Source organism: Phalangium opilio, unplaced genomic scaffold, assembly GCF_054372755.1.
Source record: "Phalangium opilio isolate 3A_F unplaced genomic scaffold, DU_Popi_V2 ptg000032l_1, whole genome shotgun sequence".
NCBI lineage: Eukaryota > Metazoa > Arthropoda > Arachnida > Opiliones > Phalangiidae > Phalangium > Phalangium opilio.
In genome coordinates, this window is record NW_028324159.1 from 8337119 (window position 1) to 8364020 (window position 26902).

A 26902-nucleotide genomic window follows, 5' to 3' on the forward strand; every position below is an offset into this window, starting at 1 on the left:
TTTGTTAAACTACTAAAGTGTGGTTCAAATCACATTCAAAGGAACTAAAAAGCAGTTGAACGTTCATGAAGTGACAAAAGTACGATTGTAAGTAATGTGTTTAATATTTTTATAAATTTAACCACTTTGGAACAGAAAAACTCCAATGCAAAACCAGATGAACAGGCGTAGGTTCAATAGACAATAACCGGGAAGGGGGCCGCCTAATAAAACACGCGCCGAGGGGGGGGGAAACGCGTGTGGCGGCCCTCCCCCCAACATGAAAAGCTTGGGGGGAAAAGAATAAATAAACTTGAAACAAAATAAGAAAAGTTTGAAACGTTTCAGTAAGAACAAGAAAAGTTTGAAAAGAAATAAAAAACGTATCAGCAGAAATAACAAAAGTTTGAACAGTAATTAAAAACCGTTTCAGCAGAAATCAGAAATGTCTGAACAGAAACATGGAAAAATTGAACATAAATAGTAAAACTTTGAACATAAATAGTAAAACTTTAAACATAAATGGTGAAACTTAAAACATAAATAGTGAAACTTTGAACATGAAGAGTGAAACTTTGAACATAAAGACTGGAACTTTGAACATAAAGAGTGAAACTTTGAACATAAAGACTGAAACATTAAACAGAAAGAGTGAAACTTTGAACAGAAAGAGTGAAACTTTGAACAGAAGGAGTGAAACTTTGAACAGAAATAGTGAAACACCGAACAGAAATAGTGAAACACCGAACAGAAATAGTGAAACACCGAACAGAAATAGTGAAACACCGAACAAAAATAGTGAAACACCGAACAGAAATAGTGAAACACCGAACAGAAATAGTGAAACACCGAACAGAAATAGTGAAACACTGAACAGAAATAGTGAAACACTGAACAGAAATAGTGAAACTCTGAACAGAAATATTGAAACTTTGAACAGAAATAGTGAAACTCTGAACAGAAATAGTAAAACTTTGAACAGAAATAGTGAAACTCTGAACGGAAATAGTGAAACTCTGAACAGAAATAGTGAAACTCTGAACAGAAATAGTGAAACTTTGAACAGAAAGAGTGAAACTTTGAACATAAATAGGGAAACTTTGAACAGAAAGAGTGAAACTTTGAACAGAAAGAGTGAAACTTTGAGCGGAAAGGGTGATACTTTGAACGGAAAGAGTGAAACTTTGAGCGGAAAGGGTGATACTTTGAACGGAAAGAGTGAAACTTTGCACGGAAAGAGTGAAACTTTGCACGGAAAGAGTGAAACTTTAAACAGAAAGAGTGAAACTTTAAACAGAAAGAGTGAAACTTTGAACGGAAATAGTGTAGCCTTCAGTAGTATTCTCGTCATCTTTTGTATCATTCTCCATCGCTTTAAATAGTATCTTGGTTATCTTTTCAATTATTTTTAACCACTTTTAATCGTAGTTTGGTGGGTTCACACTTTCAATCACACATTTTCCCATTTCGATACACTTTTGACTAAGTGCTTAGGGATAGAATCTAAGGTCTGTATCTTGCTTTATCTTACAAATATTTTTATCCATAGATTTACCTAATAGAATAGAGGGTATTTGATTTAATTTTATTCCGCTTTATTAAGATATCCGATATTTGTTCATTGTATAAACCTGATAAAGATATTTATGATATGGTGCTATTGGAATAAATGTCTTTAATCAATAGAAAGTAGGCTTATTAGTATCTAATCATTGTTTTAAAGACGGCAACACTAGTATCTGGTGTTCATATCAGGATGGGAACAATAAGTGGGAAAGTATGAACAATAAATGGGAAGGTTTGAACACTAATAGGAAAGTTTGCTCTAATCATGTTGACTTTAGAAGTGAATTAAACGCATGGACTAAAGCGTCGGTAGTTCGAAAGTCTACCCGCCATATTTCTGAAATAAGTTCACTTCTGCACTTATCAATTTAACCTTTGCTTGCTCACGCTCGGAGGAAACTTACCAATGATTTTGAAATGAGTTTTACCCTTTTATCAATGTTTAGTATGGCTTGAATTTCATTTTGTTTGTGTTTCGGAGATACAATTGCCAGCCTTTCTATTTACTGTTAATCCATACTTTTGGAAGATCAAATATTTGTTCATTTCCTCGACATGAATGTGAAAGAATGGATAAATCGAGGCATATGCTTTTATCATTTCAAAATCATTATTGGTTCTTTTATCAGATCGAAAGTTCTCTTTACTGTTGGCAATGTGAGACAAAGTTTTGGACATAGAGTTTATTTCCCTTATCAGTTCAAATAATAATATATTATGATAAGAGAAATTTTATGTTTTTAATAATAAAAATTAATAAAATTAATATTTAATGGGTGTTATAAGATTTAAGATAGGCTAACCAAAAAATTAGAAACACAAAATATTTAACGTAAGCATCTGCCTACAGAACACAGAATTTAAAAATGTTTATTATTAAACGAGATAAACTTCTTCACTTATTTCCCCAGCCACGCCATGGTATTTCTCCTACAAATTTTCACGACATTCACAAAGTCAACATGGTGTCAGGGGGTGTCGGGTTTTTCCCCGTCGGGGAAAAGTGTGACGTCGTGTTTGATTCACTGGCACCATAGGAGGATTGTCCGAAAAAAAATAATGTGGTGGACGTCATGTCTGATTCATTGACGCCATATTTACTGGTGCCATCTGACACGATGCTGGCACTGACTGACGCCATGTCTGATTCATTGACGCCATATTTCCTGGTGCCAGATCATGTGCCAGATCTGGCACACTGACGCCATTTTCCCCAATTCGGTAGGCGCCATAAGAAGAAAAATGCGGTGGACGCCATGTTTGATTCATTGACGCCATATTTACTGGTGCCATCTGGCACTGTCTGACGCCAGTGAGCCAGAAGCAACACTTCTCTACTACTTGTTTTCTTGGGGTTTTTCAGGTGTTTTTTCCTCGGTCTTGATTTTGTTATTTATTGACTTGGTGTACGTCTCTGTTTCATCTATGCTAAAAGGTATGTTTTTTGTGTGCCTACCTCTGATAAAGTTGCGCTTAGGGAAATGTTTCAAATGTTCTTCGAAAGGATTATCGGTGGTTTTCCAGGCTAATAAAATGCCGTTGCATTCGAAGCACTGTACTAGATCATCGGTATGTAATGAATAAAACCTCGTTCTGCTTAAAGCTGTTTTATAGTTTCCATCTTGTGGCCAGGAGTAAAAAAGAATGATATCTCTGCAGCTCCGAGTTCATGATGATGAATGAATATGATGATAGAAATATTCGATTCATTTATAACCAATAGTTCCTACTCTTCTCTTTTACCCCCTCCCCCATTACTTAATACATGAATTAAAAGAAAACAGTATTAAAAAGGTGACACATTTATTTTTTAAAAATACAAAAGAGATTACAAAGAGTATTTCTTAACCAAAGAATTAAGTTATTCTTAACAGGCGCGTTTCAACATGTTTGTAAGATGACGTCATTCTACAAACAATCTCGTCCAAACTCTGAAACCAGAGAATAAGGAATTCCAGTATTCCCAAGATCAATGAAATAAATAGTAGAATAAGTATTTTTTTAGGGGGTTGTACTCCAAGATCTGGCGTATTCTTGTCAACCTTTGTGTACTTGACTCCATAACAACTCACAACAACAATGGGGATGGGGAGAACGTAGCAAACTCCCGCACCTAATCGTAACGGACCCTTCAGCGTGTCAGAGCGAGTTATTTTTTCAGTCATTTTATTATGCCCTTAAGATCTTTGTTGATCTCATTCCCCCTCCCACCCCCTTGGATGGAGTATATACCGTTAAGAAATGTATCCCAAATTCTCAATCGGTGCTAAATTAAAAGTTTTTTTGGTGAAACATAGGGTAATTTTGATAAATTTAGCTAAAATTTAACGCAACGTTTCTAACAATTTGAAATGTTTTTCAAATGACCTGTTTCGTGTCGGTAGAATATATGCTAAAAGACTGATTTCGTTTCGGTGGTCTATTCATTTTCCCATGTATTCCCATGGGGTTTTAGGAATTTTAAATTACCGTTTTCGTGTCGGTCAATTGTAACCCAAATGATCAAAAACGTTTCGATTGTTTTTTACTTCTAACACGAAATGCGTTGTGAATGATGCTTCTTTCAATACCGTTTTACGTTTTCCACAGATTTTTCATTACGAGGTTGATAATTTTGATAAATATAGTACGTATTAGGTTAATGCTTGGGTCTAATGATATGTTGTTTCTCTTCTAACGCTACAAAAACATAACTTGTTGAGACTTTTCCGGATAATGCCCTCGGGGCAACCACCTGGAATCAATTAAATGTTTGGTGGTAGGATGGGCCACCAATTAACAAAGCAATAATCACTCTAAATACAAATTCCATTCATAGCAATACAAGTGGTATGACCACCACCCCAAAGCCCTTAAGATACGTCTGAACGTGTTTACTTATAAATAAAAAACAGATGGGGATAAAGGTTTACCCTCGCCCTCCTTGTAATGTCATAAAACCTGGTGGGTGGTCCAATTAAAGAAAGGATAAAATAAATTCCGTTGATAACAATACAACTGGTTCGACAACGCCCCCAAAAGCCATTACGACACGTCTGAACGTGTTTACCTATAAGTAAAAAACAGATTGGGATAAATTCTTTTGTTATGAACCATGTTGGACTCCCCTCCTCCCCCCTTAATGTCATATAACACACACCTGGGTGGCCAAAAGGGGATTTTGTAAACTATAGAGAGTCATTTCACTTCCGAACTCTGGAGAGAAAGGTTGGTGACAAGGCTAGTAAGAAATCACGTGTTTCCTCCGATGCACCTTACGTAATATGTAATTCTTGTTTTGGTAAAAATGTCCCTTAAAATGTGTGCTAAATAGAAAAACATATGAGACAGTCTAGACATATTTGTGTATACTTTACTCGGAAATGTTAAGATCGGTAAGTTTTTTAGCATAATAAGTAATATTCCGGTATATTTCATTCATCTGACCACATCTCTTTCGGTTTGGCCGAAAATGTTCATGAAAACCTCAAAAAAAGGGTATGCCCCACATGCCACGTACGGGTCATCTACACTGCCCTCATTGTGCTGGGACTTTAAAAGACGTGCCTGACTGCGGCCAATTAAATTATTTCTGCACATCACGTGACTGTGCGCACTTCAGACGTTGTGTTTTAGTTCAATCTAAAAACCTTATCCGTATGTCGACCCATAAAGAACGAAGACATCTTCTTGACGAGCGAAACTTTTGTACACTGTGCGGTGAGTTTAAATACCGGATTAAGGACTTGTGCCCGTGTTACAAATGGACAGATGATTCACCAGAGATTTAAATCAGGTACGACAGTGACTTTCGAGATGAAATAGAATTGTGGAAGCATCATAGTTAATACAAATCAACTTTTACTTCATAAAAAAGGGTATGTTTCACTTTGTATGATAACAATGTTTGTATTTTAGTCGATATTCATGTGTACTTTAGTATTATTCGTATTAAATTCAGTATTAGTTTATAATAAGCCACTTGTGCATGGTAAAGTTGGTGTTTTTAGGTAGTTCATGTGTATTTTAGCCAGCATTCAACTGTAACTTTTGCATGTATTTTATATAAATCCCTTGTAGTTTAGAATTATTATTCGTATGAAATTCAGTATCTAATAAGCCCCTTGTGCAGGGTAAAATTGGTGTTATTTTAGGTTATATAAATGCCAGTATTTTAATCAATATTTATGTGTATTTTTGTAGTAGTAGTCAGCTATAACCTTTGCATGTATTTTATATAATTCACGTGTAATTTAGTATTATTTGTATTAAGTTCAGCATTAGTATATAATAAGGCACTTGTGCATGGTAAAATTGGTGTTTTTTAAGGTAGTATTATATAATTGCCAGTATTTTATTCAATATTCATGTGTATTTTAGTAGTAATCAGCTATAACTTTTGCATGTATTTTATATAAATCACGTGTAATTTAGTATTATTCGTATGAAATTCAGTATTAGTTTCTAATAAGCCACTTGTGCATGGTAAAACTGGTGTTTTTTAAGGTAGTATTATATAAATGCCAGTATTTTATTCAATATTCATGTGTATTTTAGTAGTAGTCAGCTATAACTTTTGCATGTAGTTTCCATAAATCACGTGTAATTTAGTATTGTTTGTATTAAGTTCAGTATTAGTTTCAAATAAGTCACTTGTGCATGGTAAAATTGGTGTTTTTTAAGGTAGTATTATATAAATGCCAGTATTTTATTCAATATTCATGGGTGTTTTAGTAGTAGTCAGCTATAACCTTTGCATGTATTTTATATAAATCCCATGTAGTTTAGTATTATTATTCGTATAGAAAATCGGTATTAGTCTCTAATAAGCCACTTGTATATGGTAAAATTGGTGTTTTTTAAGGTAGTATTATATAAGTGTCAGTATTTTAATCAATATTCATGTGTATTTTATAGTGTTCGTATGAAAAAACGGTAGTAATATTTCTATGAAAAATCAGATTTTCGTGCTCATTAAATGTTCTTAACCTAATACAAACTCTGATTCTTCCGCCTATACAACTAGAATAACCTAACATAAGCCAGTGTTTCAGGATCTATCATAGAATAACTTAGCATAAGCCTATGGTTCAAGAACTAGTATAGTATAAACCTACCAGGATCTACCATAGAATAAACTAGCATAAGACTATATTTTTCAGCATTTACCAAGAATAAACCTAGCAAAAGTCCATGTTTCAAGCTCAAATATAGTATAAACCTACTAGGATCTACCATAGAATAACCTAGCATAAGCATATCTTTAATGATCTACCATAGAATAAGCCAAGCATAAGCATATCTTTCACGATCTACCATAGAATAAGCCTAGCATAAGCCTATCTTTTTAGGATCTACCATACCATAAGCCTAGCATAAGCCTACCCCTACAGGTATCAGCCACGTGACGTCATCAAAAATTAGTGCTGACGCCATCAAGAAAACCACCACCAGGTTATTCTACCTATAAATAAAAAGCCGACGGGGATAAATTCCATTCGTTACGCTTTAGCCACGCCCCCTTTTAAGGTCCTAAACCACATGGTATGTAGCCAAGAAAGGGCAATAAAAAAGATAAGCATCAGTCAATATACCCTCAGGCTAAATATCAACCCGAACTCTCAACAAAACCGCGCAAATGCACTCGTTAGACTATGGGGATGAATGTTATGCTGTTTTCGGGGTGATTGGTTACGAGCCAAGCCTACTTTTGACAGAAAAGGATAGAACCATTGTTACCGTCTCGGAAGACTATTGAAGGAATTTATGGAGGAGTGGACGGAGATCTATTCAGCGACTGGGGTAATTATCGTTACTTAAACTTGAAAATAAAAGTAACCGTTATGGAGGGGAGAAAGTATTCAACTAGGGTAGCGTCTTCACTCTAACAAAGACCGAGGCATGGAAACTGAACGATAAATTTAGTTTTATGAAATTTCACTACAACCTTTTGAATGTTCAGTTATAAAATGCATGTACGAAGCTATTTAAAACGCCTAGGATCTACCATAGAATAACCTAGCATAAGAGTATATTTTTGCAGCATTTACCAAAGAAGATAATACAGCATAAGCCTACCAGGATCTACCATAGAATAAGTCTAAAATACCAATACCCTTTCTTTTCAGCAATTACAAAAGAATAAACCTAGCGTAAGCCTATCCTTTTCAAGACGTAATATAGCATAAACCAACCAGGATCTAACATAGCATAAGCCTATCTCTACAGGTACCAGCCACGTGACGTCATCAAAAATTAGCCGTGACGTCATCAAGAAAACCACCACCAGGTGGCTCAACAATTCTAATTTCCCGCCAACAACATCACGTGACGTCATCAATTCCCCCCACTCACCCCCCGCCAACACCATCACGTGACGTCATCATTTCCTCCCACCATGTCCCCCCAATCATATATCAAAAATATTATGTAAGTCGCGGTACTATGTCTCACAATGATTACGACCGTGTAAAAAATTTCCTAGCAGCGTGTATAGTTCCTTCGAGCATTTTCGAAGATTTTTGTAACTTAGTTCGTGACAAAAACTTGACGCGTAAGCTACAATTATATAATTTATTCTACATTTGCTTAAATAACGACGCGTACATTCGCGAATTAATTGGAATTGATTGTGTTCCTTAAATGTTTTCTGACTAGAAAATCTGATTCATAATAATAATAAGCCTAGAATAACCTAGCATAAGCCTATCTTTCAGGATCTACATTAGCATAAGCCTATCTTTCAGGATCTACATTAGCATAAGCCTATCTTTCAGGATCTACATTAGCATAAGCCTATCTTTCAGGATCTACATTAGCATAAGCCTAGCATAAGCCTATCCCTACAGGTACCAGCCACGTGACGTCATCAAAAATTAGCCGTGACGTCATACCAATACACTAAAAATAAATTAAAATTTCCCGCCAACACCATCACGTGACGTCATCAAATCCCCCATCTCCTCCCCCCCAACCCCAGGGATGTCCCTATAACACCAAAAATTTCACCCTCCTTTATGAGATTTCACTTCAAGCTTTTGAATGATCAAGCCGAAGTTATTAAATGCATGTACGAAGCTATTGTAAAACGCATGAATGATATATATCAAAAATATTATGCAAGTCTCGGTACTATGTCTCACATTGATTACGACCGTGTAAAAAATTTCCTAGCAGCGTGTATAGTTCCTTCGAGCATTTTCGAAGATTTTTGTAACTTAGTTCGTGACAAAAACTTGACGCGTAAACTACAATTATATAATTTATTCTACATTTCCTTAAATAACGACGCGTACATTCGCGAATTAATTGGAATTGATTGTGTTCATTAACGGTTTTTGACTAAAATTCTGATTCATAATTATAATAAGCCTAGAATAACCCACCATAAGCCTATCCTTTTCAGGATCTGCAATAGCATAAGCGTAGCAAAAGCCTATCCCTACAGGAATCATCCAAGTGATGTCATCAAAAATTAGCCGTGACGTCATACCAATACACTAAAAATAAATTCAAATTTCCCGCCAACACCACACCATGTGACGTCATCAATTCCCCCCCATCTCCTCCCCCCAACCCCAGGGATGTCCCTATAACACCAAAAATTTTACCCCCTCCCCTAAAAGGGGGGAAAGAAGGGAGGTAAAATTTTTGGTGTTATAGGGACATCCTTACTCTCTCACGTCTATCTCGCGGAAGGTCCCAGGATCGAGCCCTGGTATTTACATGTTTTGACCATCGTGATTGGACATAGTAATAAGCAAGATCTCTTGGAAAAATCTGTGTGGCAACGTAACTAACACGCGGAAGATCCCAGGTTTGAGCCCAGTTAGATACGTGTTTTGACCATCGTGATTAGACATAATAATAAAGTAGTTCTCTTCGAAAACTCGGAATAGACAAGTATTTATGGTGTAGTGGTTATCATGTCCGCCTAACACGCGGAAGGTCCCAGGTTCGAGCATGTTTTCATCATCGTGATTAGACATAATAGTAAGGTAGATCTCTTCGAAAACTCATAATAGCCAAGTATCTATGACATAGTGGTTATCACGTCCGGCTTCCACGCGGAAGGTCCCAGGTTCGAGCCCTGGTAGATGCATGTCCTGACCATCGTGATTAGACATATTATTTAGCTGGATCTCTTCGAAAACTTTACATTACCACGTATCTGTGGTGTAGTGGTTATCACGTACGCTTCACCCGCGGTAGGACCCAGGTTCGAACCCTGGTAGATAGATGTTTTGGCCATCGTGATTGGACATAATAATAAGGTAGATCTCTTCGAAAACTAGGAATAGACAAGTATTTATGGTGTAGTGGTTATCACGTTCGCATAATACGCGGAAGGTCCCAGGTTCGAGCATGTTTTGACTCTCGTAATTAGACATAATAATAAGGTAGATCTCTTCGAAAACTTAGAATAACCAACGATCTATGGTGTAGTGGTTATCACGTCCGCTTAACTCGCGGAAGGTCACAGGTTCGAGCCATGGTAGATACATGTTTCGACCATCGTAATTACACATAATAATAAGCTATATCTATTGGAAAAATCTGTTTGACAACGTATTTATGGTGTAGTGGTTATCACTCCCGCGTAACGCGCGGAAGGTCCTAAATTCGAGCCCTTAAAGATACATGTTTTGACCACGTGATTGGACATAATAATAAGCTAGATCTCTTGAAAAACTCTGTATGACAACGTATCTATGGTGGAGTGGTTATCACGTCCGCGTCACCCGAAGAAGGACCCAGGTTCGAGCCCTGGTAGATACATGTTTTCATCATCGTGATTAGACATAATAGTAAGGCAGATCTCTTCGAAAACTCAGAACAGCCAAGTATATATGGTGTAGTGGTTATCGCGTCCGCCTAACACGCGGAAGGACCCAGGTTCGAGCCCAGTTAGATACATGTTTTGACCATAGTGATTAGACATAATAATAAAGTAGATCTCTTCCAAAACTCGGAAAAGACAAGTAATTATGGTGTAGTGGTTATCACGTCCGCATAATACGCAGAAGGTGCCAGGTTCGAGCATGTTTTGACCATAGTAATTAGACATAATAATAAGGTAGATCTCTTCGAAAACTGAGAATAACCAAGTATCTAAGGTGTAGTGGTTGTCACGTCTAAATCGCGGAAGTCCTCAGGTTTGAGCCCTGGTAGATTACATGTTTTCACCATCGAGATTGGACATAATAAAAAGCTAGATCTCTCGGAAAAATCTGTGTGGCAACGTAGCTATGGTGTAGTGGTTATCACGTCCGCCTAACACGCGGAAGGTCCCAGGTTTGAGCCCTGGTAGATATATGTTCTGACCATCGTGATTAGACATAATATTAAGCTGGATCTCTTCGAAAACATTATATTACCACGTATTTATGGTGTAGTGGTTATCACGTCCGCTTCACCCGCGGAAGGACCCAGGTTCGAACCCTGGTATATACATATTTTCACCATCGTGACTTGACATAATAGTAAGTTTGATCTCTTCGAAAACTCAGACTAGCCATGTATCTATGGTATAGTGGCTATCGCGTCCGCCTAACACGCGGCAGGACCCAGGTTCGAGCCCTGGTAGATACATGTTTTCACCATCGTGATTAGACATAATAAGAAGGTAGATCTCTTCGAAAACTCAGAACAACGAAGTATCTATGGTGTAGTGGTTATCGCGTCCGCCTAACACGCGGAAGGACCCAGATTCGAGCCCAGTTAGATACATGTTTTGACCATAGTGATTAGACATAATAATAAAGTAGAACTCTTCGAAAACTCGGAATAGACAAGTAATTATGGTGTAGTGGTTATCACGTCCGCATAATACGCAGAAGGTGCCAGGTTCGAGCATGTTCTGACCATTGTAATTAGACATAATAATAAGGTAGATCTCTTCGAAAACTCAGACTAGCCAAGTATCTGTGGTATAGTGGCTGTAGCGTCCGCCTAACACGCGGAAGGACCCAGGTTCGAGCCCAGTTAGATACATGTTTTGACCATAGTGATTAGACATAATAATAAAGTAGATCTCTTCGAAAACTCAGAATAACAAAGTATCTATGGTGTAGTGGTTATCACGTCCCGCTAACTCGCGGAAGGTCCCAGCTTCGAACCCTGGTAGATACATGTTCTGACCAACGTGATAAGACATAATAATAAGCTGGATCTCTTCGAAAACTTTATATTACCACGAATTTATGGTGTAGTGGTTATCACGTCCGCTTCACCCGCGGAAGGACCCAGGTTCGAACCCTTTTTAGATACATATTTTCACCATCGTGATTTGACATAATAGTAAGGTAGATCTCTTCGAAAACTCAGAATAGCCAAGTATATATGGTGTAGTGGTTATCACGTCCGCTTAACACGCGTAAGGTCCCAGGTTCGAGCCCTGGAAGATACATGTTCTGACCATCGTGATTAGACATAATATTAAGCTGGATCTCTTCGAAAACTTTATATTACCACGTATTTATGATGTAGTGGTTATCACGTCCGCTTCACCCGCGGAAGGACCCAGGTTCGAACCCTTTTTAGATACATATTTTCACCATCGTGATTTGACATAATAGTAAGGTAGATCTCTTCGAAAACTCAGAATAGCCAAGTATATATGGTGTAGTGGTTATCACGTCCGCTTAACACGCGGAAGGTCCCAGGTTCGAGCCCTGGAAGATACATGTTCTGACCATCGTGATTAGACATAATATTAAGCTGGATCTCTTCGAAATATTTATATTACCACGTATTTATGATGTAGTGGTTATCACGTCCGCTTCACCCGCGGAAGGTCCCAGGTTTGAGCCCTGGTAGATTACATGTTTTCACCATCGAGATTGGACATAATAAAAAGCTAGATCTCTCGGAAAAATCTGTGTGGCAGCGTAACTATGGTGTAGTGGTTATCACGTCCGCCTAACACGCGGAAGGTCCCAGGTTTGAGCCCTGGTAGATATATGTTCTGACCATCGTGATTAGACATAATATTAAGCTGGATCTCTGCGAAAACATTATATTACCACGTATTTATGGTGTAGTGGTTATCACGTCCGCTTCACCCGCGGAAGGACCCAGGTTCGAACCCTGGTAGATACATATTTTCACCATCGTGACTTGACATAATAGTAAGGTTGATCTCTTCGAAAACTCAGTCTAGCCATGTATCTATGGTATAGTGGCTATCGCGTCCGCCTAACACGCAGAAGGACCCAGGTTCGAGCCCAGTTAGATACATGTTTTGACAATAGTGATTAGACATAATAATAAAGTAGATCTCTTCGAAAACTCAGAATAACAAAGTATCTATGGTGTAGTGGTTATCACGTCCCGCTAACTCGCGGAAGGTCCCAGGTTCGAACCCTGGTAGATACATGTTCTGACCATCGTGATTAGACATAATATTAAGCTGGATCTCTTCGAAAACTTTATATTACCACGAATTTATGGTGTAGTGGTTATCACGTCCGCTTCACCCGCGGAAGGACCCAGGTTCGAACCCTTTTTAGATACATATTTTCACCATCGTGATTTGACATAATAGTAAGGTAGATCTCTTCGAAAACTCAGAATAGCCAAGTATATATGGTGTAGTGGTTATCACGTCCGCTTAACACGCGGAAGGTCCCAGGTTCGAGCCCTGGAAGATACATGTTCTGACCATCGTGATTAGACATAATATTAAGCTGGATCTCTTCGAAATATTTATATTACCACGTATTTATGATGTAGTGGTTATCACGTCCGCTTCACCCGCGGAAGGTCCCAGGTTTGAGCCCTGGTAGATTACATGTTTTCACCATCGAGATTGGACATAATAAAAAGCTAGATCTCTCGGAAAAATCTGTGTGGCAGCGTAACTATGGTGTAGTGGTTATCACGTCCGCCTAACACGCGGAAGGTCCCAGGTTTGAGCCCTGGTAGATATATGTTCTGACCATCGTGATTAGACATAATATTAAGCTGGATCTCTGCGAAAACATTATATTACCACGTATTTATGGTGTAGTGGTTATCACGTCCGCTTCACCCGCGGAAGGACCCAGGTTCGAACCCTTTTTAGATACATATTTTCACCATCGTGATTTGACATAATAGAAAGGTAGATCTCTTCGAAAACTCAGAATAGCCAAGTATATATGGTGTAGTGGTTATCACGTCCGCTTAACACGCGGAAGGTCCCAGGTTTGAGCCCTGGTAGATATATGTTCTGACCATCGTGATTAGACATAATATTAAGCTGGATCTCTTCGAAAACATTATATTACCACGTATTTATGGTGTAGTGGTTATCACGTCCGCTTCACCCGCGGAAGGACCCAGGTTCGAACCCTGGTAGATACATATTTTCACCATCGTGACTTGACATAATAGTAAGTTTGATCTCTTCGAAAACTCAGACTAGCCATGTATCTATGGTATAGTGGCTATCGCGTCCGCCTAACACGCGGCAGGACCCAGGTTCGAGCCCTGGTAGATACATGTTTTCACCATCGTGATTAGACATAATAAGAAGGTAGATCTCTTCGAAAACTCAGAACAACGAAGTATCTATGGTGTAGTGGTTATCGCGTCCGCCTAACACGCGGAAGGACCCAGATTCGAGCCCAGTTAGATACATGTTTTGACCATAGTGATTAGACATAATAATAAAGTAGAACTCTTCGAAAACTCGGAATAGACAAGTAATTATGGTGTAGTGGTTATCACGTCCGCATAATACGCAGAAGGTGCCAGGTTCGAGCATGTTCTGACCATTGTAATTAGACATAATAATAAGGTAGATCTCTTCGAAAACTCAGACTAGCCAAGTATCTGTGGTATAGTGGCTGTAGCGTCCGCCTAACACGCGGAAGGACCCAGGTTCGAGCCCAGTTAGATACATGTTTTGACCATAGTGATTAGACATAATAATAAAGTAGATCTCTTCGAAAACTCAGAATAACAAAGTATCTATGGTGTAGTGGTTATCACGTCCCGCTAACTCGCGGAAGGTCCCAGCTTCGAACCCTGGTAGATACATGTTCTGACCAACGTGATTAGACATAATATTAAGCTGGATCTCTTCGAAAACTTTATATTACCACGAATTTATGGTGTAGTGGTTATCACGTCCGCTTCACCCGCGGAAGGACCCAGGTTCGAACCCTTTTTAGATACATATTTTCACCATCGTGATTTGACATAATAGTAAGGTAGATCTCTTCGAAAACTCAGAATAGCCAAGTATATATGGTGTAGTGGTTATCACGTCCGCTTAACACGCGTAAGGTCCCAGGTTCGAGCCCTGGAAGATACATGTTCTGACCATCGTGATTAGACATAATATTAAGCTGGATCTCTTCGAAAACTTTATATTACCACGTATTTATGATGTAGTGGTTATCACGTCCGCTTCACCCGCGGAAGGACCCAGGTTCGAACCCTTTTTAGATACATATTTTCACCATCGTGATTTGACATAATAGTAAGGTAGATCTCTTCGAAAACTCAGAATAGCCAAGTATATATGGTGTAGTGGTTATCACGTCCGCTTAACACGCGGAAGGTCCCAGGTTCGAGCCCTGGAAGATACATGTTCTGACCATCGTGATTAGACATAATATTAAGCTGGATCTCTTCGAAATATTTATATTACCACGTATTTATGATGTAGTGGTTATCACGTCCGCTTCACCCGCGGAAGGTCCCAGGTTTGAGCCCTGGTAGATTACATGTTTTCACCATCGAGATTGGACATAATAAAAAGCTAGATCTCTCGGAAAAATCTGTGTGGCAGCGTAACTATGGTGTAGTGGTTATCACGTCCGCCTAACACGCGGAAGGTCCCAGGTTTGAGCCCTGGTAGATATATGTTCTGACCATCGTGATTAGACATAATATTAAGCTGGATCTCTGCGAAAACATTATATTACCACGTATTTATGGTGTAGTGGTTATCACGTCCGCTTCACCCGCGGAAGGACCCAGGTTCGAACCCTGGTAGATACATATTTTCACCATCGTGACTTGACATAATAGTAAGGTTGATCTCTTCGAAAACTCAGTCTAGCCATGTATCTATGGTATAGTGGCTATCGCGTCCGCCTAACACGCAGAAGGACCCAGGTTCGAGCCCAGTTAGATACATGTTTTGACAATAGTGATTAGACATAATAATAAAGTAGATCTCTTCGAAAACTCAGAATAACAAAGTATCTATGGTGTAGTGGTTATCACGTCCCGCTAACTCGCGGAAGGTCCCAGGTTCGAACCCTGGTAGATACATGTTCTGACCATCGTGATTAGACATAATATTAAGCTGGATCTCTTCGAAAACTTTATATTACCACGAATTTATGGTGTAGTGGTTATCACGTCCGCTTCACCCGCGGAAGGACCCAGGTTCGAACCCTTTTTAGATACATATTTTCACCATCGTGATTTGACATAATAGTAAGGTAGATCTCTTCGAAAACTCAGAATAGCCAAGTATATATGGTGTAGTGGTTATCACGTCCGCTTAACACGCGGAAGGTCCCAGGTTCGAGCCCTGGAAGATACATGTTCTGACCATCGTGATTAGACATAATATTAAGCTGGATCTCTTCGAAATATTTATATTACCACGTATTTATGATGTAGTGGTTATCACGTCCGCTTCACCCGCGGAAGGTCCCAGGTTTGAGCCCTGGTAGATTACATGTTTTCACCATCGAGATTGGACATAATAAAAAGCTAGATCTCTCGGAAAAATCTGTGTGGCAGCGTAACTATGGTGTAGTGGTTATCACGTCCGCCTAACACGCGGAAGGTCCCAGGTTTGAGCCCTGGTAGATATATGTTCTGACCATCGTGATTAGACATAATATTAAGCTGGATCTCTGCGAAAACATTATATTACCACGTATTTATGGTGTAGTGGTTATCACGTCCGCTTCACCCGCGGAAGGACCCAGGTTCGAACCCTTTTTAGATACATATTTTCACCATCGTGATTTGACATAATAGAAAGGTAGATCTCTTCGAAAACTCAGAATAGCCAAGTATATATGGTGTAGTGGTTATCACGTCCGCTTAACACGCGGAAGGTCCCAGGTTTGAGCCCTGGTAGATATATGTTCTGACCATCGTGATTAGACATAATATTAAGCTGGATCTCTTCGAAAACATTATATTACCACGTATTTATGGTGTAGTGGTTATCACGTCCGCTTCACCCGCGGAAGGACCCAGGTTCGAACCCTGGTAGATACATATTTTCACCATCGTGACTTGACATAATAGTAAGTTTGATCTCTTCGAAAACTCAGACTAGCCATGTATCTATGGTATAGTGGCTATCGCGTCCGCCTAACACGCGGCAGGACCCAGGTTCGAGCCCTGGTAGATACATGTTTTCACCATCGTGATTAGACATAATAAGAAGGTAGATCTCTTCGAAAACTCAGAACAACGAAGTATCTATGGTGTAGTGGTTATCGCGTCCGCCTAACACGCGGAAGGACCCAGATTCGAGCCCAGTTAGATACATGTTTTGACCATAGTGATTAGACATAATAATAAAGTAGAACTCTTCGAAAACTCGGAATAGACAAGTAATTATGGTGTAGTGGTTATCACGTCCGCATAATACGCAGAAGGTGCCAGGTTCGAGCATGTTCTGACCATTGTAATTAGACATAATAATAAGGTAGATCTCTTCGAAAACTCAGACTAGCCAAGTATCTGTGGTATAGTGGCTGTAGCGTCCGCCTAACACGCGGAAGGACCCAGGTTCGAGCCCAGTTAGATACATGTTTTGACCATAGTGATTAGACATAATAATAAAGTAGATCTCTTCGAAAACTCAGAATAACAAAGTATCTATGGTGTAGTGGTTATCACGTCCCGCTAACTCGCGGAAGGTCCCAGCTTCGAACCCTGGTAGATACATGTTCTGACCAACGTGATTAGACATAATATTAAGCTGGATCTCTTCGAAAACTTTATATTACCACGAATTTATGGTGTAGTGGTTATCACGTCCGCTTCACCCGCGGAAGGACCCAGGTTCGAACCCTTTTTAGATACATATTTTCACCATCGTGATTTGACATAATAGTAAGGTAGATCTCTTCGAAAACTCAGAATAGCCAAGTATATATGGTGTAGTGGTTATCACGTCCGCTTAACACGCGTAAGGTCCCAGGTTCGAGCCCTGGAAGATACATGTTCTGACCATCGTGATTAGACATAATATTAAGCTGGATCTCTTCGAAAACTTTATATTACCACGTATTTATGATGTAGTGGTTATCACGTCCGCTTCACCCGCGGAAGGACCCAGGTTCGAACCCTTTTTAGATACATATTTTCACCATCGTGATTTGACATAATAGTAAGGTAGATCTCTTCGAAAACTCAGAATAGCCAAGTATATATGGTGTAGTGGTTATCACGTCCGCTTAACACGCGGAAGGTCCCAGGTTCGAGCCCTGGAAGATACATGTTCTGACCATCGTGATTAGACATAATATTAAGCTGGATCTCTTCGAAATATTTATATTACCACGTATTTATGATGTAGTGGTTATCACGTCCGCTTCACCCGCGGAAGGTCCCAGGTTTGAGCCCTGGTAGATTACATGTTTTCACCATCGAGATTGGACATAATAAAAAGCTAGATCTCTCGGAAAAATCTGTGTGGCAGCGTAACTATGGTGTAGTGGTTATCACGTCCGCCTAACACGCGGAAGGTCCCAGGTTTGAGCCCTGGTAGATATATGTTCTGACCATCGTGATTAGACATAATATTAAGCTGGATCTCTGCGAAAACATTATATTACCACGTATTTATGGTGTAGTGGTTATCACGTCCGCTTCACCCGCGGAAGGACCCAGGTTCGAACCCTGGTAGATACATATTTTCACCATCGTGACTTGACATAATAGTAAGGTTGATCTCTTCGAAAACTCAGTCTAGCCATGTATCTATGGTATAGTGGCTATCGCGTCCGCCTAACACGCAGAAGGACCCAGGTTCGAGCCCAGTTAGATACATGTTTTGACAATAGTGATTAGACATAATAATAAAGTAGATCTCTTCGAAAACTCAGAATAACAAAGTATCTATGGTGTAGTGGTTATCACGTCCCGCTAACTCGCGGAAGGTCCCAGGTTCGAACCCTGGTAGATACATGTTCTGACCATCGTGATTAGACATAATATTAAGCTGGATCTCTTCGAAAACTTTATATTACCACGAATTTATGGTGTAGTGGTTATCACGTCCGCTTCACCCGCGGAAGGACCCAGGTTCGAACCCTTTTTAGATACATATTTTCACCATCGTGATTTGACATAATAGTAAGGTAGATCTCTTCGAAAACTCAGAATAGCCAAGTATATATGGTGTAGTGGTTATCACGTCCGCTTAACACGCGGAAGGTCCCAGGTTCGAGCCCTGGAAGATACATGTTCTGACCATCGTGATTAGACATAATATTAAGCTGGATCTCTTCGAAATATTTATATTACCACGTATTTATGATGTAGTGGTTATCACGTCCGCTTCACCCGCGGAAGGTCCCAGGTTTGAGCCCTGGTAGATTACATGTTTTCACCATCGAGATTGGACATAATAAAAAGCTAGATCTCTCGGAAAAATCTGTGTGGCAGCGTAACTATGGTGTAGTGGTTATCACGTCCGCCTAACACGCGGAAGGTCCCAGGTTTGAGCCCTGGTAGATATATGTTCTGACCATCGTGATTAGACATAATATTAAGCTGGATCTCTGCGAAAACATTATATTACCACGTATTTATGGTGTAGTGGTTATCACGTCCGCTTCACCCGCGGAAGGACCCAGGTTCGAACCCTGGTAGATACATATTTTCACCATCGTGACTTGACATAATAGTAAGGTTGATCTCTTCGAAAACTCAGACTAGCCATGTATCTATGGCATAGTGGCTATCGCGTCCGCCTAACACGAGGAAGGACCCAGGTTCGAGCCCAGTTAGATACATGTTTTGACAATAGTGATTAGACATAATAATAAAGTAGATCTCTTCGAAAACTCAGAATAACAAAGTATCTATGGTGTAGTGGTTATCACGTCCCGCTAACTCGCGGAAGGTCCCAGGTTCGAACCCTGGTAGATACATGTTCTGACCATCGTGATTAGACATAATATTAAGCTGGATCTCTTCGAAAACTTTATATTACCACGAATTTATAGTGTAGTGGTTATCACGTCCGCTTCACCCGCGGAAGAACCCAGGTTCGAACCCTTTTTAGATACATATTTTCACCATCGTGATTTGACATAATAGTATGGTAGATCTCTTCGAAAACTCAGAATAGCCAAGTATATATGGTGTAGTGGTTATCACGTCCGCTTAACACGCGGAAGGTCCCAGGTTCGAGCCCTGGAAGATACATGTTCTGACCATCGTGATTAGACATAATATTAAGCTGGATCTCTTCGAAAACTTTATATTACCACGTATTTATGATGTAGTGGTTATCACGTCCGCTTCACCCGCGGAAGGACCCAGGTTCGAACCCTGGAAGATACATGTTTTCACCATCGTGATTAGACATAATAAGGTATATCTCTTAGAAAACTCAGATTCACAAAGTATCTATGGTGTAGTGGTTATCACGTCCCGCTAACTCGCGGAAGGTCACAGGTTCGAGCCCTAGTAGATACATGTTTTGGCCATCGTGATTGGACATAATTATAAGGTAGATCTCTTCGAAATCTTAGGATATCCAACGATCTATGGTGTAGTGGTTATCACGTCCGCCTAATACGCGGAAGGTCCCAGGTTGGAGCCCTGGTGGATATATATTTTCACCATCGTGATTAGACATAACAGCAAGGTAGATCTCTTCGAAAACTCAGAATAGCCAAGTGTCTATGGTGTAGTGGTTATCAAGTTCGCCTGACACGCGGAAGGACCCATGTTCGAGCCCAGTTAGATACATGTTTTGACCATCGTGATTAGACATAATAATAAAGTAGGTCTCTTCGAAAACTCGGAATAGACAAGTAATTATGGTGTAGTTGTTATCACGCCCGCGTAACACGCAGAAGGTGCCAGGTTCGAGCATGTTTTGACCATTGTAATTAGACATAGTAATAAGGTAGATCTCTTCGAAAACTCAGAATAACAAAGTATCTATGGTGTAGTGGTTATCACGTCCGCTTAACTCGCGGAAGATCCCAGGTTCGAGCCCTGGTAGATACATGTTTGCACCATCGTGATTAGACATAATAAGAAGGTAGATCTCTTCGAAAACTCAGAACAACAAAGTATCTATGGTGTAGTGGTTATCGCGTCCGCCTAACACGCGGAAGGACCCAGGTTCGAGCCCAGTTAGATACATGTTTTGACCATAGTGATTAGACATAATAATAAAGTAGATCTCTTCGAAAACTCGGAATAGACAAGTAATTATGGTGTAGTGGTTATCACGTCCGCATAATACGCAGAAGGTGCCAGGTTCGAGCATGTTTTGACCATTGTAATTAGACATAATAGTAAGGTAGATCTCTTCGAAAACTCAGACTAGCCAAGTATCTATGGTATAGTGCCTGTAGCGTCCGCCTAACACGCGGAAGGACCCAGGTTCGAGCCCAGTTAGATACATGTTTTGACCATAGTGATTAGACATAATAATAAAGTAGATCTCTTCGAAAACTCAGAATAACAAAGTATCTATGGTGTAGTGGTTATCACGTCCCGCTAACTCGCGGAAGGTCCCAGGTTCGAACCCTGGTAGATACATGTTCTGACCAACGTGATTAGACATAATATTAAGCTGGATCTCTTCGAAAACTTTATATTACCACGAATTTATGGTGTAGTGTTTATCACGTCCGCTTCACCCGCGGAAGGACCCAGGTTCGAACCCTTTTTAGATACATATTTTCACCATCGTGATTTGACATAATAGAAAGGTAGATCTCTTCGAAAACTCAGAATAGCCAAGTATATATGGTGTAGTGGTTATCACGTCCGCTTAACACGCGGAAGGTCCCAGGTTTGAGCCCTGGTAGATATATGTTCTGACCATCGTGATTAGACATAATATTAAGCTGGATCTCTTCGAAAACATTATATTACCACGTATTCATGGTGTAGTGGTTATCACGTCCGCTTCACCCGCGGAAGGACCCAGGTTCGAACCCTGGTAGATACATATTTTCACCATCGTGACTTGACATAATAGTAAGGAAGATCTCTTCGAAAACTCAGACTAGCCAAGTATCTATGGTATAGTGGCTATCGCGTCCGCCTAACACGCGGAAGGACCCAGGTTCGAGCCCAGTTAGATACATGTTTTGACAATAGTGATTAGACATAATAATAAAGTAGATCTCTTCGAAAACTCAGAATAACAAAGTATCTATGGTGTAGTGGTTATCACGTCCCGCTAACTCGCGGAAGGTCCCAGGTTCGAACCCTGGTAGATACATGTTCTGACCATCGTGATTAGACGTAATATTAAGCTGGATCTCTTCGAAAGCTTTATATTACCACGAATTTATGGTGTAGTGGTTATCACGTCCGCTTCACCCGTGGAAGGACCCAGGTTCGAACCCTTTTTGATACATATTTTCACCATCGTGATTTGACATAATAGTAAGGTAGATCTCTTCGAAAACTCAGAATAGCCAAGTATATATGGTGTAGTGGTTGTCACGTCCCGCTAACTCGCGGAAGGTCCCAGGTTCGAGCCCTGGTAGGTACATGTTTTGGCCATCGTGATTGGACATAATAATAAGGTATGTCTCTTCGAAATCTTAGGATAACCAACGATCTATGGTGTAGTGGTTATCACGTCCGCCTAACTCGCGGAAGGTCCCAGGTTCGAGCCCTTTTTAGATACATATTTTCACCATCGTGATTTGACATAATAGTAAGGTAGATCTCTTCGAAAACTCAGAGTAGCCAAGTATATATTGTGTAGTGGTTATCACGTCCGCTTAACACGCAGAAGGTGCCAGGTTCGAGCATGTTTTGACCATTGTAATTAGACATAGTAATAAGGTAGATCTCTTCGAAAACTCAGAATAACAAAGTATCTATGGTGTAGTGGTTATCACGTCCCGCTAACTCGCGGAAGGTCCCAGGTTCGAACCCTGGTAGATACATGTTCTGACCATCGTGATTAGACGTAATATTAAGCTGGATCTCTTCGAAAACTTTATATTACCACGAATTTATGGTGTAGTGGTTATCACGTCCGCTTCACCCACGGAAGGACCCAGGTTCGAACCCTTTTTAGATACATATTTTCACCATCGTGATTTGACATAATAGAAAGGTAGATCTCTTCGAAAACTCAGAATAGCCAAGTATATATGGTGTAGTGGTTATCACGTCCGCTTAACACGCGGAAGGTCCCAGGTTTGAGCCCTGGTAGATATATGTTCTGACCATCGTGATTAGACATAATATTAAGCTGGATCTCTTCGAAAACATTATATTACCACGTATTCATGGTGTAGTGGTTATCACGTCCGCTTCACCCGCGGAAGGACCCAGGTTCGAACCCTGGTAGATACATATTTTCACCATCGTGACTTGACATAATAGTAAGGAAGATCTCTTCGAAAACTCAGACTAGCCAAGTATCTATGGTATAGTGGCTATCGCGTCCGCCTAACACGCGGAAGGACCCAGGTTCGAGCCCAGTTAGATACATGTTTTGACAATAGTGATTAGACATAATAATAAAGTAGATCTCTTCGAAAACTCAGAATAACAAAGTATCTATGGTGTAGTGGTTATCACGTCCCGCTAACTCGCGGAAGGTCCCAGGTTCGAACCCTGGTAGATACATGTTCTGACCATCGTGATTAGACGTAATATTAAGCTGGATCTCTTCGAAAGCTTTATATTACCACGAATTTATGGTGTAGTGGTTATCACGTCCGCTTCACCGTGGAAGGACCCAGGTTCGAACCCTTTTTAGATACATATTTTCACCATCGTGATTTGACATAATAGTAAGGTAGATCTCTTCGAAAACTCAGAATAGCCAAGTATATATGGTGTAGTGGTTGTCACGTCCCGCTAACTCGCGGAAGGTCCCAGGTTCGAGCCCTGGTAGGTACATGTTTTGGCCATCGTGATTGGACATAATAATAAGGTATGTCTCTTCGAAATCTTAGGATAACCAACGATCTATGGTGTAGTGGTTATCACGTCCGCCTAACTCGCGGAAGGTCCCAGGTTCGAGCCCTTTTTAGATACATATTTTCACCATCGTGATTTGACATAATAGTAAGGTAGATCTCTTCGAAAACTCAGAATAGCCAAGTATATATGGTGTAGTGGTTATCACGTCCGCTTAACACGCAGAAGGTGCCAGGTTCGAGCATGTTTTGACCATTGTAATTAGACATAGTAATAAGGTAGATCTCTTCGAAAACTCAGAATAACAAAGTATCTATGGTGTAGTGGTTATCACGTCCCGCTAACTCGCGGAAGGTCCCAGGTTCGAACCCTGGTAGATACATGTTCTGACCATCGTGATTAGACGTAATATTAAGCTGGATCTCTTCGAAAACTTTATATTACCACGAATTTATGGTGTAGTGGTTATCACGTCCGCTTCACCCACGGAAGGACCCAGGTTCGAACCCTTTTTAGATACATATTTTCACCATCGTGATTTGACATAATAGTAAGGTAGATCTCTTCGAAAACTCAGAATAGCCAAGTATATATGGTGTAGTGGTTATCACGTCCGCTTAGCACGCGGAAGGTCCCAGGTTCGAGCCCTGGAAGATACATGTTCTGACCATCGTATTTATTATATTACCACGTATTTTTGATGTAGTGGTTATCACGTCCGCTTCACCCGTGGAAGGACCCAGGTTCGAACCCTGGAAGATACATGTTTTCACCATCGTGATTAGACATCATAAGGTATATCTCATAGAAAACTCAGATTTACAAAGTATCTATGGTGTAGTGGTTATCACGTCCCGCTAACTCGCGGAAGGTCCCAGGTTCGAGATATGGTAGATACATGTTTTGGCCATCGTGATTGGACATAATAATAATGTAGATCTCTTCGAAATCTTAGAATAACCAAGCATCTATGGTGTAGTGGTTGTCACGTCCCGCTAACTCGCGGAAGGTCCCAGGTTCGAGCCCTGGTAGGTACATGTTTTGGCCATCGTGATTGGACATAATAATAAGGTATGTCTCTTCTAAATCTAAGAATAACCAACGATCTATGGTGTAGTGGTTATCACGTCCGCCTAACTCGCGGAAGGTCCCAGGTTCGAGCCCTTTTTAGATACATATTTTCACCATTGTGATTTGACATAATAGTAAGGTAGATCTCTTCGAAAACTCAGAATAGCCAAGTATATATGGTGTAGTGGTTGTCACGTCCCGCTAACTCGCGGAAGGTCCCAGGTTCGAGCCCTGGTAGGTACATGTTTTGGCCATCGTGATTGGACATAATAATAAGGTATGTCTCTTCGAAATCTTAGGATAACCAACGATCTATGGTGTAGTGGTTATCACGTCCGCCTAACTCGCGGAAGGTCCCAGGTTTGAGCCCTTTTTAGATACATATTTTCACCATCGTGATTTGACATAATAGTAAGGTAGATCTCTTCGAAAACTCAGAATAGCCAAGTATATATTGTGTAGTGGTTATCACGTCCGCTTAACACGCAGAAGGTGCCAGGTTCGAGCATGTTTTGACCATTGTAATTAGACATAGTAATAAGGTAGATCTCTTCGAAAACTCAGAATAACAAAGTATCTATGGTGTAGTGGTTATCACGTCCCGCTAACTCGCGGAAGGTCCCAGGTTCGAACCCTGGTAGATACATGTTCTGACCAACGTGATTAGACATAATATTAAGCTGGATCTCTTCGAAAACTTTATATTACCACGAATTTATGGTGTAGTGGTTATCACGTCCGCTTCACCCGCGGAAGGACCCAGGTTCGAACCCTTTTTAGATACATATTTTCACCATCGTGATTTGACATAATAGAAAGGTAGATCTCTTCGAAAACTCAGAATAGCCAAGTATATATGGTGTAGTGGTTATCACGTCCGCTTAACACGCGGAAGGTCCCAGGTTTGAGCCCTGGTAGATATATGTTCTGACCATCGTGATTAGACATAATATTAAGCTGGATCTCTTCGAAAACATTATATTACCACGTATTCATGGTGTAGTGGTTATCACGTCCGCTTCACCCGCGGAAGGACCCAGGTTCGAACCCTGGTAGATACATATTTTCACCATCGTGACTTGACATAATAGTAAGGAAGATCTCTTCGAAAACTCAGACTAGCCAAGTATCTATGGTATAGTGGCTATCGCGTCCGCCTAACACGCGGAAGGACCCAGGTTCGAGCCCAGTTAGATACATGTTTTGACAATAGTGATTAGACATAATAATAAAGTAGATCTCTTCGAAAACTCAGAATAACAAAGTATCTATGGTGTAGTGGTTATCACGTCCCGCTAACTCGCGGAAGGTCCCAGGTTCGAACCCTGGTAGATACATGTTCTGACCATCGTGATTAGACGTAATATTAAGCTGGATCTCTTCGAAAGCTTTATATTACCACGAATATATGGTGTAGTGGTTATCACGTCCGCTTCACCCGTGGAAGGACCCAGGTTCGAACCCTTTTTGATACATATTTTCACCATCGTGATTTGACATAATAGTAAGGTAGATCTCTTCGAAAACTCAGAATAGCCAAGTATATATGGTGTAGTGGTTGTCACGTCCCGCTAACTCGCGGAAGGTCCCAGGTTCGAGCCCTGGTAGGTACATGTTTTGGCCATCGTGATTGGACATAATAATAAGGTATGTCTCTTCGAAATCTTAGGATAACCAACGATCTATGGTGTAGTGGTTATCACGTCCGCCTAACTCGCGGAAGGTCCCAGGTTCGAGCCCTTTTTAGATACATATTTTCACCATCGTGATTTGACATAATAGTAAGGTAGATCTCTTCGAAAACTCAGAATAGCCAAGTATATATTGTGTAGTGGTTATCACGTCCGCTTAACACGCAGAAGGTGCCAGGTTCGAGCATGTTTTGACCATTGTAATTAGACATAGTAATAAGGTAGATCTCTTCGAAAACTCAGAATAACAAAGTATCTATGGTGTAGTGGTTATCACGTCCCGCTAACTCGCGGAAGGTCCCAGGTTCGAACCCTGGTAGATACATGTTCTGACCATCGTGATTAGACGTAATATTAAGCTGGATCTCTTCGAAAACTTTATATTACCACGAATTTATGGTGTAGTGGTTATCACGTCCGCTTCACCCACGGAAGGACCCAGGTTCGAACCCTTTTTAGATACATATTTTCACCATCGTGATTTGACATAATAGAAAGGT

At 40.2% G+C, this 26902-nt stretch overlaps 12 non-coding genes across 12 annotated transcripts; all 12 read left to right on the plus strand.

Annotated features, from left to right (window-relative positions):
* Window positions 1-10904: 10904 nt before the first annotated feature.
* On the plus strand, window positions 10905-10977 carry TRNAV-CAC (transfer RNA valine (anticodon CAC)). The gene has a single exon. It is a non-coding gene; the product is annotated as a tRNA-Val (tRNA).
* Window positions 10978-12551: 1574 nt separating this feature from the next.
* Window positions 12552-12624, plus strand: TRNAV-CAC (transfer RNA valine (anticodon CAC)). The gene has a single exon. It is a non-coding gene; the product is annotated as a tRNA-Val (tRNA).
* A 1172-nt stretch (window positions 12625-13796) lies between these two features.
* Window positions 13797-13869, plus strand: TRNAV-CAC (transfer RNA valine (anticodon CAC)). Its single transcript has one exon. It is a non-coding gene; the product is annotated as a tRNA-Val (tRNA).
* Window positions 13870-15443: 1574 nt separating this feature from the next.
* TRNAV-CAC (transfer RNA valine (anticodon CAC)) lies at window positions 15444-15516 on the plus strand. Its single transcript has one exon. It is a non-coding gene; the product is annotated as a tRNA-Val (tRNA).
* Window positions 15517-16688: 1172 nt separating this feature from the next.
* Window positions 16689-16761, plus strand: TRNAV-CAC (transfer RNA valine (anticodon CAC)). The gene has a single exon. It is a non-coding gene; the product is annotated as a tRNA-Val (tRNA).
* Window positions 16762-18335: 1574 nt separating this feature from the next.
* On the plus strand, window positions 18336-18408 carry TRNAV-CAC (transfer RNA valine (anticodon CAC)). Its single transcript has one exon. It is a non-coding gene; the product is annotated as a tRNA-Val (tRNA).
* An 895-nt stretch (window positions 18409-19303) lies between these two features.
* On the plus strand, window positions 19304-19376 carry TRNAV-CAC (transfer RNA valine (anticodon CAC)). Its single transcript has one exon. It is a non-coding gene; the product is annotated as a tRNA-Val (tRNA).
* Window positions 19377-20259: 883 nt separating this feature from the next.
* On the plus strand, window positions 20260-20340 carry TRNAI-AAU (transfer RNA isoleucine (anticodon AAU)). The gene has a single exon. It is a non-coding gene; the product is annotated as a tRNA-Ile (tRNA).
* Window positions 20341-21624: 1284 nt separating this feature from the next.
* Window positions 21625-21697, plus strand: TRNAV-CAC (transfer RNA valine (anticodon CAC)). Its single transcript has one exon. It is a non-coding gene; the product is annotated as a tRNA-Val (tRNA).
* A 1297-nt stretch (window positions 21698-22994) lies between these two features.
* TRNAV-CAC (transfer RNA valine (anticodon CAC)) lies at window positions 22995-23067 on the plus strand. Its single transcript has one exon. It is a non-coding gene; the product is annotated as a tRNA-Val (tRNA).
* A 1159-nt stretch (window positions 23068-24226) lies between these two features.
* Window positions 24227-24299, plus strand: TRNAA-AGC (transfer RNA alanine (anticodon AGC)). Its single transcript has one exon. It is a non-coding gene; the product is annotated as a tRNA-Ala (tRNA).
* A 1400-nt stretch (window positions 24300-25699) lies between these two features.
* TRNAV-CAC (transfer RNA valine (anticodon CAC)) lies at window positions 25700-25772 on the plus strand. The gene has a single exon. It is a non-coding gene; the product is annotated as a tRNA-Val (tRNA).
* Window positions 25773-26902: the final 1130 nt, after the last annotated feature.